Source organism: Mustelus asterias, chromosome 19 (assembly GCF_964213995.1).
Source record: "Mustelus asterias chromosome 19, sMusAst1.hap1.1, whole genome shotgun sequence".
NCBI lineage: Eukaryota > Metazoa > Chordata > Chondrichthyes > Carcharhiniformes > Triakidae > Mustelus > Mustelus asterias.
This window is the reverse complement of record NC_135819.1, coordinates 740,287-758,166: the sequence shown is the minus strand read 5'-3', so window position 1 is coordinate 758,166 and position 17,880 is coordinate 740,287.

The window sequence follows — 17,880 nt, the reverse complement described above, 5'->3', positions numbered from 1 at the left end:
TCTGGAACTCGCTGCCAGGGGTGGTGGTGGAGGCAGACATGATAGGGGCGTTTAAGTGGCTTTTAGATAAGCACATGAATATGCGAGGAACAGAGGGATATGGACCAAGGCAGACAGAAGGGATTAGTGTGTCAGGTTCGGCACAACATTGTGGGCCGAAGGGCCTGTTCTTGTGCTGCACTGTTCTATGTTCTATTAGGGAAGGGGGGAATGAATCGAGAATGTCAGGGGTCCCCTGTGTCCATGGGGGGGGGTTCCTGAGAAGTCTTGTGGTCAGTAACAGTTTGCATAATGCTGATTTTGTGTCGGTGATGGGGAGTTCAAGAGGTGGGAAGAATGGGCAGGTTCGTACTGTTCCATCTCGGCAAGGTATTCCCTATGTTTCTATTTCACGACCACAGAAAGCAGTTGAGGCCAAAACGTTGTGTGATTTCAAGGAGGAATTAGCTATAGCTCTTGGGGCTAAAGGGATCGAGGGATATGGGGGGAAGGGGGGGGGGAGGGGGGGTCAGGATATTGAATTTAATGATCAGCCATGATCAAAATGAATGGCGGAGCAGGCTCGAAGGGCTGAATGGCCTCCTCCGGCTTCTAGTTTCCTTGTTTAAAGTCCCCGACTGAGAAAGTTTGCTAATTTCCCACACCGAGCTCAGACTAGGAATACAACCTGGGAGTTTCAGTTGCTTGCCGGGGTAAGGTGTGGCTTGATCTCTGGTCACTGTCACTGTCTGTGCGGAGTCTGCACGTTCTCCCCGTGTCCGTGTGGGTTTCCTCCGGGTGCTCCGGTTTCCTCCCATAGTCCGAAAGACGTACTGGTTAGGGTGCATTGGCCGTGCTAAATTCTCCCTCAGTGTTACCCGAACAGGCGCCGGAGTGTGGCGACTAGGGGATCTTCACAGTAACTTCATTGCAATGTTGATGTAAGCCTACTTGTGACAAGAACTAACTGGTAAACTCTGTCTGCTTCGCCCGTGTTAACCTCTGCTCATTCTCCTCCAGCCTGCAGATGAAGAGAGACTGGAAAAAATCACCTACGTCGGAACGGCGCTCTCATTGGTCTGTCTCCTGCTTTCTCTCATCGCTTTCTACTTCTGCCGCTCAACAGACAATGTTCGAATCACCATCCACACCCACCTTTGCTTGACTCTTTTCCTGGCTGAAATCTTGTTCGTTGTCAACGTTGACAGAGTTGCCCACCGGGTACGTCCTTAAGCCTTTTACCCCGAGCAATGTGATTGACAGCTGTTTCTCCCCCAACCCCATCAGCCCGCCTCACTCCAGAGGCTCAAGGACAAAAATCGAGGTTGATGCTCTCCCAGTGCAGCGCGGAGGTCGGGGTGCTGCTTTGTCTTACTGGTAAGATCGTTGCCGAGATTCTCCAGCCTCCCATAGAAACACAGAACCCCTCCAGTGCAGAAGGAGGCCATTCGGCCCATCGAGCCTGCACCGACAACAATCCCACGCAGGCTCTGTCCCCGCTTGGTTACCCTGCTGATCCCTTTAACCTATCACGTTCCGGGCGGCAATTTAACATGTCGAATCAAGCGCAACCAAAAGAGAAAATGCTGGAAAATCTCAGCGGGTCTGGCAGCGCCTGTAAGGAGAGAAAAGAGCTGACGTTTCGAATCCTTCCAGATGCTGCCAGATCTGCCGAGATTTTCCAGCATTTTCTCTTTTGAAACTCAGTAACTCAGCACAGAGGAGGAACTTTCTTCCTTTGAGTGAACCGCTCGCTAATATGTCGTCCTAACCCCATCTATGGACTGTATGATTCTTTCAGAATTTGTGCAGCGCCGTTGCCATCATTCTCCATTACCTGTTCCTGGCGTGTTTCACCTGGATGTTTCTAGAAGGAGTCCAGCTTTACTTCATGGTGGTGAAGGTCTTTCATTCCAGAAGCCTTCGGCGGAAGTATTTGTATCTGTGTGGCTACGGTACACCTCTGATCATTGTTGCAGTTACTGCAGGAATCAACCATCAAGCTTATGGAACAGAAAACCAGTAAGTACAGCACACACACACCCAACTACATTGTCCACTTTGAGCAACGTATTTAAGAAAGCCATTTCTCATAACTGCGCTCCTTCCAGTTACTATTTGAAGATGGAACGTTACAAATGTTGAATCAAACTGGTCCACGCCTCTACCCTGCCTCCCAACTGGGAGGCACTCATCCAATCACATCGCTGGGATTTGACCTTTGACTGTTGGCAACTGGTACATCAAGGAGTTATCATTGAATCCCTATAGTTCAGGAGAGGCCATTCAGCCCATCGGGTCTGCATCAATTTTCTGGCACAGCATCTTACCCAGGCCCTCTCCCCGCCCTATCCCCATAACCCCACACATGGCCAATCCACCTAACCTGCACATCTTTGGACACTAAGGGGCAATTTAGCACGGCCAATCCACCTAACCTGCACATCTTTGGACACTAAAGGGCAATTTAGCATGGCCAATCCACCTAACCTGTACATCTTTGGACACTAAGGGGCAAATTAGCACGGCCAATCCACCTAACCTGCACATCTTTGGACACTAAAGGGCAATTTAGCATGGCCAATCCATTTAACCTGCACATCTTTGGACACTAAGAGACAATTTAGCGTGGCCAATCCACCTAACCTGCACATCTTTGGACACTAAGGGGCAATTTAGCATGGTCAATCCACCTAACCTGCACATCTTTGGAGTGTGGGAGGAAACCGGAGCACCAGGAGGAAACCCACGCAGACATGGGGAGAACATGCAGACTTCGCACAGACAGTGACGTGACCCGAGGCTGGAATTGAACCCGGGTCCCTGGCGCTGTGAGGCAGCAGCGCTAACCACTGTGCCACCGTGCTGTGCTATCTTTGCTTTCTGAAAGTATCTTTTTTTTTGAAGTCGAGGAAACAAGATGATGAGTGAGAATATTTGGGGTTCGGCCGTGGTGTCAGTGCTGATTTGCTGGATTGTATTGGGTTACTGAAAGATTGAATGGTCAATTGGAACGCTTGTGTTATCATCTGAAAGGACCTTGGCATTTAGCAACATGGGGCATTGACACGATTGGTCGGAAAATATGGATTGCTTAATAAAGGTCTACTGATTATGGCAATAAAAAGCAAGAAGTGCCCAAGTACCAATAAAGACCACATCCTGTCCATATATCACACAGTCGAGACACTGTCCATATATCACACAGTCTAGACACTGTCCAGATATCACAGTCTAGACACTGCCCATATATCACACAGTCTAGACACTGTCCATATATCGCAGTCTAGACACAGTCCACATATCACACAGGCTAGATTCTATCCATATATCTCACAGTCTAGACCCTGTCCATATAGCACAGTCTAGACACTGTCCATATATCACAGTCCAAACACTGTCCATATATCACACAGTCTGGACACTGTCCATATATCACAGTCTAGACACTGTCCATATATCACAGTCTAGACACTGTCCATATATCACACAGGCTAGACACTGACCATATATCACAGTCTAGACACTGTCCATATATCACAGTCTAGACACTGTCCATATATCACAGAGTCTAGACACTTCCATATATAACACAGGCTAGACATTGTCCATATATCGCACAGGCTAGACACTGTCCATATATCACAGTCTAGACACTGTCCATATACCACACAGGCTAGACACTGTCCATATATCACAGTCTAGACACTGTCCATATATCACAGAGTCTAGACACTTCCATATATAACACAGGCTAGACATTGTCCATATATCACACAGGCTAGACACTGTCCATATATCACAGTCTAGACACTGTCCATATATCACACAGTCTAGACACTGACCATATATCACAGTCTCGGCACTGTCCATATATCACAGTCTAGACACTGTCCATATATCACAGAGTCTAGACACTTCCATATATAACACAGGCTAGACATTGTCCATATATCACACAGGCTAGACACTGTCCATATATAACACAGTCTGGACACTGTCCATATATCACAGAGTCTAGACACTGTCCATATATCACACAGACGTGACACTGTCCATATATAATACACAGATTAGACACTGTCCATATACCGCATACAGATTGATACTGTCCGTATATAATACATAGATTAGATAATGTCCATATATCTATGTATGGACACTCACAAAGATGTGTCCGCATATCACGCTCATATAGATACTGTCCCTATATAACACTCATATAAATACTGACCATATATCACACTCATATAGATACTGTCCATCTATCACACACAGATTACATAGTTTCAGCTTTATCCCTTGGACAATACTCTTGCTAGGATTAGTTGTGTTGTCCTCATAGAATCATAGGATCCTTACAGTGCAGAAGGAGGCCATTCAGCCCATTGAATCTGCACTGACCACAAGCTAACCCATTCACTATCCCTGTAACCCCATATATTTACCCCGCTAATGATCTGACACTTGGGTCAATTTAGCACAGCCAATCAACCTAACCCGCACATCTTCGGAGTGTGGGAAGAAACGGGAGCACCCGGAGGAAACCCACGCAGACATGGGGAGAACGTGCAGACTCCGTACAGACAGTGACCCGAGGCCGGAATTGAACCCGGGTGTGAGGCAGCAGTGCTAACCACTGCGCCGCCCCGCGCCCTCATTGGCCGTCTCAGTTCGAAGTTGGAAAAGGGGGGATGCTGGCAAGAACTGTCCAGGTTAGCTCTGAAACTCTGCCCTTGTAATCTTACCCAAAACATCATCCTGGACCTCAGGGTGGGGGAAAATCAAGTTAAGTCGTGCTGTCGGGAGCAGTCGGAACAATGTGAGCAGTGAGCGTGTGTTTGGTTGTATGGAACAGTTGAACGAGAAGTTTTGCACGGTAACTAAAATCGTCAATGACTATCCAGCCAGAACAATTAGAGTGATTTGTTATTTCTGTTTCATTACCAGCTGCTGGTTGAGCCTGAAATCTGGATTCATCTGGGCTTTCCTTGGTCCAGTCTGTGCAATTCTTGGGGTAAGATCAATGCAGTAAAAGCTGACATACGCCTCCCAAACATCTCGACCATTGTGGTCCGGCGAATGAAGCCTTCTGTCGGGAAGCAAAGTCCGACTGCCGCATCTGGGAGACTCTTTCTCACAGCGTTCCAGAAGTCTGGAAAAGCTAAGGGTGGTTCTCCCAGTGCCTGGGGCTAATATTTCTCCCTCATTCAACGTCACAAAATGTTGATCTCATAACATAAGAACGAAGAACAGGAATAGGCCACTCGGCTCCTTGGGCCTGCTCTGCCATTCATTGGATAGTCTGAAGCTTTTTCCCAGGGTGGAAGAGTCAATTACTAGGGGGCACAGGCTTAAGGTGTGAGGGACAAACTTTAAAGGAGATGTACGAGGCAAGTTTTTTTACACAGAGGGTGGTAGGTGCCCCCGTTGCCGGGGAGGTGGTGGAAGCAGATACGATAGTGAGTTTTAAGGGGCGTCTGGACAAATACATGAATAGGATGGGAATAGAGGGATATGGTCCCTGGAAGAGTAGGGGGTTTTAGTTCAGTCGGGCAGCATGGTTGGTGCAGGCTTGGAGGGCCGAAGGGCCTGTTCCTGTGCTGTAATTTTCTTTGATCTTTGTTCTTTTGTTCAATAAGATCATGGCTGATCTTTTCATGGACTCAGCTCCACTTACCCGCCCGCTCACCATAACCCTTAATTCCTTTACTGTTCAAAAATCTATCCATCCTTGCATTAAAAACATTCAATGAGGTAGCCTCAACTGGGCAGGGAATTCCACAGATTCACAACCCTTTGTGTGAAGAAGTTCCTCCTCAACTCAGTCCTAAATCTGCTCCCCCTTTATTTTGAGGTCATGCCCCCTAGTTCTAGTTTCACCTGCCACATCTCTGGAGGTTTGGCTTCACACCCCGCACCTGAATATTTAGAGGGAGGCGGTAACGTCGTGGTATTGTCACTGAACTAGCAATCCAGGGGACTCAGGGCAACGCTCTGGGGACCAGGGTTCAAATCCCACCATGGCAGATGGCAAGATTTGAATTCAATAAAAGAAAATTGCTCTTAAAAGTCTAACTGTGACCATGAAATGATTGTCGTAAAAACCCATCTGGTTCACTCATGTCCTTTAGGGAAGGAAATCTGCCGTCCTTACCCGGTCTGGCCTACATCTGACTGAAGAGCAATGCCGGTGACTCTTAACTGCCCCTCAAGGGGCAATTAGGAATGGGCAACAAATGCTGGCCTTGCCAGCGACGCCCACATCCCATGAAAGAATAACAGAAACAAACCCCCGAAAGGTGGTGGATGTACCTTTATTATATTCATTCGTTGGCTGGGCCCAGCATTTAGTGCCCACCCTTGTCCCCCTTGAACTGAGTGTCTCGCTGGGCCATTTCAGAGGGCAGTTGGGAGTCAACCACATTGCAGTGGCTCTGGAGTCACATGTAGGCCAGACCGGGTAAGGACAGCCGATTCCCTTCCCTAAAGGACACTAGTGAACCAGATGGGTTTTTCCGACAATGGTTTCATGGTCATCAGTAGATTCTTAATTCCAGATAATTTTTATTGAATTTAAATCCCACCATCTGCCGCGGCGGGATTCGAACCCGGGTCCCCAGAACATTAGCCGAGTTTCTGGATTAATAGTCTCGCGATAATACCACTCGGCCATCACGTTAATTGAATATATTTAAGACTGAGAGAGAGAGACAGAGGGTGAGATTCTCTGGCTTCCCAGCCGCGTGTTCCCGCCACCGGGAGGTGCCGCGTTGTTTGCTAGCGGTGGGATTTTCCAGTCTCGCTGCTGTCAATGGGAATTCCCATAGACCCACGTTGGCGGGAAACCCGTAAGCTGGGGGGATGCACTGCCGGCGGCACCGGAGATTCCCACCGGCATAAACGGCCGGAGAATTCCGGCCAGAATCCCAATCTCTCGGAGAAGTGGTCGGGAAAGTGGAGTTGATGCAGAAGATCAGCCGTTGTATTGAATGACAGAGCGGGATCGAATGGCCTTATCATAGAATCATAGGATCCCTACGGTGCAGAAGGAGGCCGTTCGGCCCATCGGGTCTGCACTGAACACAATCCCACCCAGGCCCTATTCCCCATAACCCCACATATTTACGCAGCTAATCCCCCTGACACTCGGGTCAATTTAGCACGGCCAATCCACCGGTACATCTGTCAGATTGTGGGAGGAAACCGGAGCACCCGAAGGAAACCCACGCAGACACGGGGAGAAGGCGCAGACTCCACACAGACAGTGACCCAAGCCAGGAATAGAACCTGGGTCCCTGGCGCTGTGAGGCAGCAGTGTTACCCACTGTGCCACCGAGCTGCCCTTATGGTCTCCTCCTGTTCCCATTTCTCATGTTCCCTTTTCTTATTTGCAGATGAATACATGTTTCTTCCTCATTACTATGTGGAAGCTGATTGGTAAATTCTCCATGCTGAGTACTGACGTCCCACACTTTCGGAAAGTGAGGTAAAATCCTGTTTCTTTTCAAATTTTATTTATCTTCATCCTTTAGCTTGTCGCTTCCTTATTCCAGTTCCTCGAGTCTCCCCACTGCGTTGAAAGGGGCAGCCTGATCGTCATTGATATATTTATTCGTCCACTGTGCATGTGCTCACGGACCTGCCTTAGCTCCTGGGCCATAAGGGTGGCACAGTGCTCAGCACTGCTGCCTCACAGCACCAGGGACCCGGGTTCGATTCCCGGTCTTGGGTCGCTGCCTGTGTGGAGTCTGCACGTTCTCCCCGTGTCTGCGTGGGTTTCCTCCCACAGTCTCAGAGACGTGCTGGTTAGGGTGCATTTGCCGTGCTAAATTCTCCCTCAGTGGACACGGACAGGAACCGGAGTGTGGCGACTAGGGGATTTTCACAGTAACTTCATTGCAGTGTTCATGACAGCCTACTTGTGACACAAATAAATAAACTTTAAACAATTGTTCACTTTTAGAACTATATTCCTTGTTTCCAAACTGTTTCTTTAGCCTCACCCTCTCGTGTTCTGTCACCCTCTCGGGTTCTGTCGCTCTCTCCGGCTCTGTCACCCTCTCCGGCTCTGTCACCCTCTCCGGTTCTGTCACCCTCTCCGGTTCTGTCACACTCTCCGGTTCTGTCACCCTCTCCGGTTCTGTCACTCTCTCTGGTTCTGTCACACTCTCTGGTTCTGTCACCCTCTCCGGTTCTGTCACCCTCTCCGGTTCTGTCACTCTCTCTGGTTCTGTCACCCTCTCCGGTTCTGTCACCCTCTCCGGTTCTGTCACACTCTCCGGTTCTGTCACCCTCTCCGGTTCTGTCACTCTCTCTGGTTCTGTCACACTCTCTGGTTCTGTCACACTCTCTGGTACTGTCACCCTCTCCGGTTCTGTCACCCTCTCTGGTCTGTCACCCTCTCTGGTTCTGTCACTCTCTCTGGTTCTGTCACTCTCTCTGGTTCTGTCACCCTCTCGGGTTCTGTCACCCTCTCTGGTACTGTCACCCTCTCCGGTTCTGTCACCCTCTCTGGTTCTGTCACCCTCTCCGGTTCTGTCACCCTCTCTGGTACTGTCACCCTCTCCGGTTCTGTCACCCTCTCTGGTTCTGTCACCCTCTCTGGTTCTGTCACCCTCTCCGGTTCTGTCACCCTCTCCGGTTCTGTCACCCTCTCCGGTTCTGTCACCCTCTCTGGTTCTGTCACTCTCTCTGGTTCTGTCACTCTCTCTGGTTCTGTCACCCTCTCCGGTTCTGTCACTCTCTCTGGTTCTGTCACCCTCTCTGGTTCTGTCACCCTCTCTGGTTCTGTCACTCTCTCTGGTTCTGTCACCCTCTCCGGTTCTGTCACCCTCTCCGGTTCTGTCACCCTCTCCGGTTCTGTCACCCTCTCGGGTTCTGTCACCCTCTCCGGCTCTGTCACCCTCTCTGGTTCTGTCACCCTCTCCGGTTCTGTCACTCTCTCTGGTTCTCTCACCCTCTCCGGTTCTGTCACCCTCTCCGGTTCTGTCACCCTCTCCGGTTCTGTCACCCTCTCTGGTTCTGTCACTCTCTCTGGTTCTGTCACTCTCTCTGGTTCTGTCACCCTCTCGGGTTCTGTCACCCTCTCTGGTACTGTCACCCTCTCCGGTTCTGTCACCCTCTCTGGTTCTGTCACCCTCTCTGGTTCTGCCACCCTCTCTGGTTCTGTTACCCTCTCCGGTTCTGTCACCCTCTCGGGTTCTGTCACCCTCTCCGGTTCTGTCACCCTCTCCGGTTCTGTCACCCTCTCCGGTTCTGTCACCCTCTCGTGTTCTGTCACCCTCTCTGGTTCTGTTACCCTCTCGTGTTCTGTCACCCTCTCCGGTTCTGTCACCCTCTCTGGTTCTGTTACCCTCTCGGGTTCTGTCACTCTCTCTGGTTCCGTCACCCTCTCTGGTTCTGTTACCCTCTCGGGTTCTGTCACTCTCTCTGGTTCTGTCACCCTCTCTGGTTCTGTCACTCTCTCTGGTTCTGTCACCCTCTCCGGTTCTGTCACCCTCTCTGGTTCTGTCACTCTCTCCGGTTCTGTCACCCTCTCCGGTTCTGTCGCTCTCTCCGGTTCTGTCACCCTCTCTGGTTCTGTCACCCTCTCCGGTTCTGTCACCCTCTCGTGTTCTGTCACCCTCTCTGGTTCTGTCACCCTCTCCGGTTCTGTTACCCTCTCCGGTTCTGTCACCCTCTCTGGTTCTGTCACCCTCTCCGGTTCTGTCACCCTCTCTGGTTCTGTTACCCTCTCGGGTTCTGTCACTCTCTCTGGTTCTGTCACACTCTCTGGTTCTGTCACCCTCTCCGGTTCTGTCACTCTCTCCGGTTCTGTCACCCTCTCGGGTTCTGTCACTCTCTCTGGTTCTGTCACACTCTCTGGTTCTGTCACCCTCTCCGGTTCTGTCACTCTCTCCGGTTCTGTCACCCTCTCGTGTTCTGTCACCCTCTCCGGTTCTGTTACCCTCTCCGGTTCTGTCACCCTCTCCGGTTCTGTCACTCTCTCCGGTTCTGTCACCCTCTCCGGTTCTGTCACTCTCTCTGGTTCTGTCACCCTCTCCGGTTCTGTCACTCTCTCCGGTTCTGTCACCCTCTCCGGTTCTGTCACTCTCTCCGGTTCTGTCACCCTCTCCGGTTCTGTCACTCTCTCTGGTTCTGTCACCCTCTCCGGTTCTGTCACTCTCTCTGGTTCTGTCACTCTCTCTGGTTCTGTCACCCTCTCCGGTTCTGTTACCCTCTCCGGTTCTGTCACCCTCTCCGGTTCTGTCACTCTCTCCGGTTCTGTCACCCTCTCCGGTTCTGTCACTCTCTCTGGTTCTGTCACTCTCTCCGGTTCTGTCACCCTCTCGGGTTCTGTCACTCTCTCTGGTTCTGTCACTCTCTCTGGTTCTGTCACCCTCTCCGGTTCTGTCACTCTCTCTGGTTCTGTCACCCTCTCTGGTTCTGTCACCCTCTCTGGTTCTGTCACTCTCTCTGGTTCTGTCACCCTCTCTGGTTCTGTCACCCTCTCTGGTTCTGTCACCCTCTCAGGTTCTGTCACCCTCTCTGGTTCTGTCACTCTCTCCGGTTCTGTCACCCTCTCCGGTTCTGTCACCCTCTCTGGTTCTGTTACCCTCTCCGGTTCTGTCACCCTCTCTGGTTCTGTTACCCTCTCTGGTTCTGTCACCCTCTCGGGTTCTGTTACCCTCTCCGGCTCTGTCACCCTCTCCGGCTCTGTCACCCTCTCCGGCTCTGTCACCCTCTCCGGTTCTGTCACCCTCTCCGGCTCTGTCACCCTCTCTGGTTCTGTCACCCTCTCCGGTTCTGTCACCCTCTCCGGTTCTGTCACTCTCTCTGGTTCTGTCACTCTCTCTGGTTCTGTCACCCTCTCTGGTTCTGTCACCCTCTCGGGTTCTGTCACCCTCTCTGGTTCTGTCACACTCTCTGGTTCTGTCACCCTCTCGGGTTCTGTCACCCTCTCTGGTTCTGTCACTCTCTCCGGTTCTGTCACCCTCTCCGGTTCTGTCACCCTCTCTGGTTCTGTTACCCTCTCCGGTTCTGTCACCCTCTCGGGTTCTGTCACCCTCTCTGGTTCTGTCACCCTCTCGGGTTCTGTCACCCTCTCTGGTTCTGTCACCCTCTCCGGTTCTGTCACCCTCTCCGGTTCTGTCACTCTCTCTGGTTCTGTCACTCTCTCTGGTTCTGTCACCCTCTCTGGTTCTGTCACCCTCTCGGGTTCTGTCACCCTCTCTGGTTCTGTCACACTCTCTGGTTCTGTCACCCTCTCCGGCTCTGTCACCCTCTCCGGCTCTGTCACCCTCTCTGGTTCTGTCACCCTCTCTGGTTCTGTCACCCTCTCGGGTTCTGTTACCCTCTCCGGCTCTGTCACCCTCTCCGGCTCTGTCACCCTCTCCGGCTCTGTCACCCTCTCCGGTTCTGTCACCCTCTCCGGCTCTGTCACCCTCTCTGGTTCTGTCACCCTCTCCGGTTCTGTCACCCTCTCCGGCTCTGTCACCCTCTCTGGTTCTGTCACCCTCTCCGGTTCTGTCACCCTCTCCGGTTCTGTCACTCTCTCTGGTTCTGTCACTCTCTCTGGTTCTGTCACCCTCTCTGGTTCTGTCACCCTCTCGGGTTCTGTCACCCTCTCTGGTTCTGTCACACTCTCTGGTTCTGTCACCCTCTCCGGCTCTGTCACCCTCTCCGGCTCTGTCACCCTCTCTGGTTCTGTCACCCTCTCTGGTTCTGTCACCCTCTCTGGTTCTGTCACACTCTCTGGTTCTGTCACCCTCTCCGGCTCTGTCACCCTCTCTGGTTCTGTCACTCTCTCTGGTTCTGTCACCCTCTCCGGGTCTGTCACACTCTCTGGTTCTGTCACTCTCTCCGGTTCTGTTACCCTCTCGGGTTCTGTCACTCTCTCTGGTTCTGTCACCCTCTCGGGTTCTGTCACCCTCTCCGGTTCTGTCACTCTCTCTGGTTCTGTCACTCTCTCTGGTTCTGTCACTCTCTCTGGTTCTGTCACTCTCTCCGGTTCTGTCACTCTCTCTGGTTCTGTCACCCTCTCCGGGTCTGTCACACTCTCTGGTTCTGTCACTCTCTCCGGTTCTGTTACCCTCTCGGGTTCTGTCACTCTCTCTGGTTCTGTCACCCTCTCGGGTTCTGTCACCCTCTCCGGTTCTGTCACTCTCTCCGGTTCTGTCACCCTCTCCGGTTCTGTCACTCTCTCTGGTTCTGTCACTCTCTCTGGTTCTGTCACCCTCTCCGGTTCTGTCACTCTCTCTGGTTCTGTCACCGTCTCCGGCTCTGTCACCGTCTCCGGCTCTGTCACCCTCTCTGGTTCTGTCACCCTCTCTGGTTCTGTCACCCTCTCTGGTTCTGTCACTCTCTCTGGTTCTGTCACCGTCTCCGGCTCTGTCACTCTCTCTGGTTCTGTCACCCTCTCGGGTTCTGTCACCCTCTCTGGTTCTGTCACTCTCTCTGGTTCTGTCACCCTCTCCGGCTCTGTCACCCTCTCTGGTTCTGTCACCCTCTCTGGTTCTGTCACCCTCTCGGGTTCTGTCACCCTCTCTGGTTCTGTCACCCTCTCAGGTTCTGTCACCCTCTCTGGTTCTGTCACTCTCTCTGGTTCTGTCACCCTCTCCGGTTCTGTCACCCTCTCCGGTTCTGTCACCCTCTCCGGTTCTGTCACCCTCTCCGGTTCTGTCACCCTCTCCGGTTCTGTCACCCTCTCGGGTTCTGTCACCCTCTCCGGTTCTGTCACCCTCTCCGGTTCTGTCACCCTCTCTGGTTCTGTTACCCTCTCTGGTTCTGTCACCCTCTCGGGTTCTGTTACCCTCTCCGGCTCTGTCACCCTCTCCGGTTCTGTCACCCTCTCCGGCTCTGTCACCCTCTCCGGCTCTGTCACCCTCTCCGGTTCTGTCACCCTCTCCGGCTCTGTCACCCTCTCTGGTTCTGTCACCCTCTCCGGTTCTGTCACCCTCTCCGGTTCTGTCACCCTCTCCGGTTCTGTTACCCTCTCTGGTTCTGTCACCCTCTCCGGTTCTGTCACCCTCTCCGGCTCTGTCACCCTCTCTGGTTCTGTCACCCTCTCCGGTTCTGTCACCCTCTCCGGTTCTGTCACTCTCTCTGGTTCTGTCACTCTCTCTGGTTCTGTCACCCTCTCTGGTTCTGTCACCCTCTCCGGTTCTGTCACTCTCTCTGGTTCTGTCACTCTCTCTGGTTCTGTTACCCTCTCTGGTTCTGTCACCCTCTCCGGTTCTGTCACCCTCTCCGGTTCTGTCACCCTCTCCGGTTCTGTCACTCTCTCTGGTTCTGTCACTCTCTCTGGTTCTGTCACCCTCTCTGGTTCTGTCACCCTCTCCGGTTCTGTCACTCTCTCTGGTTCTGTCACCCTCTCTGGTTCTGTTACCCTCTCTGGTTCTGTCACCCTCTCCGGTTCTGTCACTCTCTCTGGTTCTGTCACCCTCTCCGGTTCTGTCACCCTCTCTGGTTCTGTCACCCTCTCTGGTTCTGTCACCCTCTCCGGTTCTGTCACCCTCTCTGGTTCTGTCACCCTCTCCGGTTCTGTCACCCTCTCCGGTTCTGTCACCCTCTCCGGTTCTGTCACACTCTCTGGTTCTGTCACTCTCTCCGGTTCTGTCACCCTCTCCGGTTCTGTCACCCTCTCCGGTTCTGTCACTCTCTCTGGTTCTGTCACCCTCTCCGGTTCTGTCACCCTCTCCGGTTCTGTCACCCTCTCCGGTTCTGTCACTCTCTCCGGTTCTGTCACCCTCTCCGGTTCTGTCACTCTCTCGGGTTCTGTCACCCTCTCGGGTTCTGTCACCCTCTCCGGTTCTGTCACCCTCTCTGGTTCTGTCACCCTCTCGGGTTCTGTCACCCTCTCGGGTTCTGTCACCCTCTCTGGTTCTGTCACCCTCTCGGGTTCTGTCACCCTCTCGGGTTCTGTCACCCTCTCCAGCTCAACGACCTTCTGGCCTCTGACATGTCCATGTTTCGAATTGTTCCACCACTGGGAGCTCGATCATCACCAGCTTTGGCCCAAGCTTTGGAATGTCCTCTATCAACTTCTCTGCCTCTTGACCTCACATTCCTCCCTTAAATCCTACCTCACACACATCAAAATCGCTTCCAGTGTGTCTGGTAGTGATCTATCGAGGGATAAGTTCTCATCTGATTTCTCCATAGAACATAGAACATAGAACATTACAGCGCAGAACAGGCCCTTCGGCCCACGATGTTGCACCGACCAGTTAAAAAAAAAAAACTGTGACCCTCCAACCTAAACCAATTTCTTTTCGTCCATGAACCTATCTACGGATCTCTTAAACGCCCCCAAACTAGGCGCATTTACTACTGATGCTGGCAGGGCATTCCAATCCCTCACCACCCTCTGGGTAAAGAACCTACCCCTGACATCGGTTCTATAACTACCCCCCCTCAATTTAAAGCCATGCCCCCTCGTGCTGGATTTCTCCATCAGAGGAAAAAGGCTATCACTATCCACCCTATCTAAACCTCTAATCATCTTATATGTTTCAATAAGATCCCCTCTTAGCCGCCGCCTTTCCAGCGAAAACAATCCCAAATCCCTCAGCCTCTCCTCATAGGATCTCCCCTCCATACCAGGCAACATCCTGGTAAACCTCCTCTGCACCCTCTCCAAAGCCTCCACATCCTTCCTGTAATGTGGGGACCAGAACTGCACACAGTACTCCAAGTGCGGCCGCACCAGAGTTGTATACAGTTGCAACATAACGCTACGACTCCTAAATTCAATCCCCCTACCAATAAACGCCAAGACACCATATGCCTTCTTAACAACCTTATCTACTTGATTCCCAACTTTCAGGGATCTATGCACACATACACCTAGATCCCTCTGCTCCTCCACACTATTCAAAGTCCTCCCGTTAGCCCTATACTCAACACATCTGTTATTCCTACCAAAGTGAATTACCTCACACTTCTCCGCATTAAACTCCATCCGCCACCTCTCGGCCCAACTTTGCAACCTGTCTAAGTCTTCCTGCAAACTACGACACCCTTCCTCACTGTCTACCACACCACCGACTTTGGTGTCATCAGCAAATTTGCTAATCCACCCAACTATACCCTCATCCAGATCATTAATAAATATTACATGTCTGATTTTGATTTGATTTATTATTGTCACATGAATTGGGATGCATTAGAATCATAGAATCCTACAGCGCAGAAGGAGCCCATCTAGTCTGCATGACCACAATCTCACCCAGGCCCTATCCCCATAACCCCATGCATTTACCCAAGCCAGTCCCCCTGACACTAAGGATCAATTTCGCGTGGCTAATCCACCTAACCCATGCATCTTTGGAGTGTGGGAGGAAATCGGAGCACCTAAAGGAAACCCACGCAGACACAGGGAGAATGTGCAGACTCCACACAGACAGTGACCCAAGGCCGGAATTGAACCCGGGACCCTAGTGCTTTGATGCAACAGTGCTAACCGTTGTGCCACCGTGTCGCCCGAACAGATACAGTGAAGAGCATTGTTTCTTGCACACTATACAGGCAATGCATTCTGTTCATAGAGTACATAGGAGAGAAGGAAAGGAGAGAGTGCAGAATGTAGTGCTACAGTCATAGCTAGGGTGTAGAGAAAGATCAGCTTAATATATGATATGATATTCAAAAGTCTGACGGCAGCAGGGAAGAAACTGTTCTTGAGTCGGTTGGTACATAACCTCAGACTTCTGTATCTTTTACCCGACAGAAGAAGGTGGAAGAGAGAGTGTCTGGGGTGCGTGGGGTCCTTAATTATGCTGGCTGCTTTGCCGAGGCAGCGGGAAGTGTAGACAGAGTCAATGGATGGGAGGCTGGTTTGAGTGATGGACTGGGCTACGTTTACGACCCTTTGTAGTTTCTTGCACTCCTGGTCAGAGCAGGAGCTATACCAAGATGTAATACATCTTGGAAGGATGCTTTCTATGGTGCATGGTCTAATGTAGTATCTTCAACTGCTCATAAGAAGCTGCCATTTTGAATTTTGAGTTGCCTAACACCATCAGCCCTCCTGGTCCACATCCTTCTAATCTTTCATCGATCACCTTTCTCGGTAAGCTCTCATGCTTTATTTGACCATTCCAACCTTGTTGCCTTTTCTTGATGATACTCACTGACGACCTTTCCTCCTCCACATTCTTGAGAACTTCTTCATTTCTCTGATGTCCTCTCCAACTGACCCGTTCAATCCTTCTCCTCTTTGAGAGAGTGCAGAATGTAGTGTTACAGTCATAACTAGGGTGTAGAGAAAGATCAACTTAATGCAAGGTAAGTCCATTCAAAAGTCTGACGGCAGCAGGGAAGAAACTGTTCTTGAGTCGGTTGGCACATGACTTCAGACTTTTGTATCTTTTTCCCGACGGAAGAAGGTGGAAGAGAGAATGTCCGGGGTGTGTGGGGTCCTTAATTATGCTGACTGCTTTGCCGAGGCAGCGGGAAGTGTAGACAGAGTCAATGGATGGGAGGCTGGTTTGTGTGATGGATTGGGCTACATTCATGACCTTTTGTAGTTCCTTGTGGTCTTGGGCAGAGCAGGAGCCATACCGAGCTGTGATACAACCTGAAAGAATGCTTTCTATGGTGCATCTGTAAAAGGTTGGTGAGAGTCGTAGCTGACATGCCAAATTTCCTTAGTCTTCTGAGAAAGTTGGTGGGCTTTCTTAACTATAGTGTCGGCATGGGGGGACCAGGACAAGTTGTTGGTGATCTGGACACCTAAAAACTTGAAGCTCTCGACCCTTTCTACTTCGTCCCCATTGATGTAGACAGGGGCATGTTCTCCTCCACTGAAGTCGATGAGAATCTCCTTTGTTTTGTTGACATTGAGGGAGAGATTATTGTTGCCGCACCAGTTCACCAGATTCACCAGATTAGCACTAAAATTAAAGTGCATGGGAAGTGCATTGAAACGGATAGAAAACTGGTTGGCAGACAGGAAACAAAGAGTAGGAATAAACAAGTTTGTTTTTGCTGAATGATAAGCAGTGACTAGTGGGGTACTCACGGGGATCAGTGCAAAGACCCCGAGCTATTCACAATATATAATAATGATTTTGATGTGGGAGGGTGAGCTATGAGGAGGCTACAGAAATGCCTCAGTGTGATTTAGGCAAGTTGAGAGAATGGTAGATGCAGTATAATGTGGATAAATGAGAGGTTATCCACTTTGGTAGCAATAATAGGAAGACAGATTATTATCTGAATGGCTATAAATTGAGGGAGGGGAATTTGCAATGGGACTTGGGTGTCCTACACCAGTCATTGAAGTTAAGTATGCAGGTGCAACAGGCGGTGAAGAAGGCAAATGCTATGTTTAAAGTTTTAACGTTTAAAAAGTTTATTTATCAGTGTCACAAGTAGGTTTACATTAACACTGCAATGAAGTTACTGTGAAAATCCCCTAGTCGCCACACTCCGGCGCCTGTTCGGATACACTGAGGGAGAATTTAGCACGGCCAATGCACCCTAACCAGCACGTCTTCTGCATTGAGGGAGGAAACCGGAGCACCCGGAGGAAACTCACGCAGACATGGAGAGAACGTGCAGACTCTGTAGAGACAGTGACCCGAGCCGGGAATCGAACCCGGGTCCTTGGCGTTGTGAGGCAGCAGTGCTATTGGCCTTCACAGCGAGAGGATTCGAGTACAGGAGCAGGGTTGCGTTGCTGCAATTATACCGGGCCTTGGTGTGGTCACACCTGGTGCGGTTTTAGTCTCCTTATCTGAGGAAGGATTCTCTTGGTCTAGAGGGAGGGCAGAGAAGGTTTACCAGGCTGAATCCTGACATGCCGGGACTGATGCATGAGGAGAGATTGGGTTGGTTAGGATTACATTCACTGGAGTGCGACGGGGAGAATGTGTAAACTCCACACAGACAGTGACCTGAGGCTGGAATCGAACC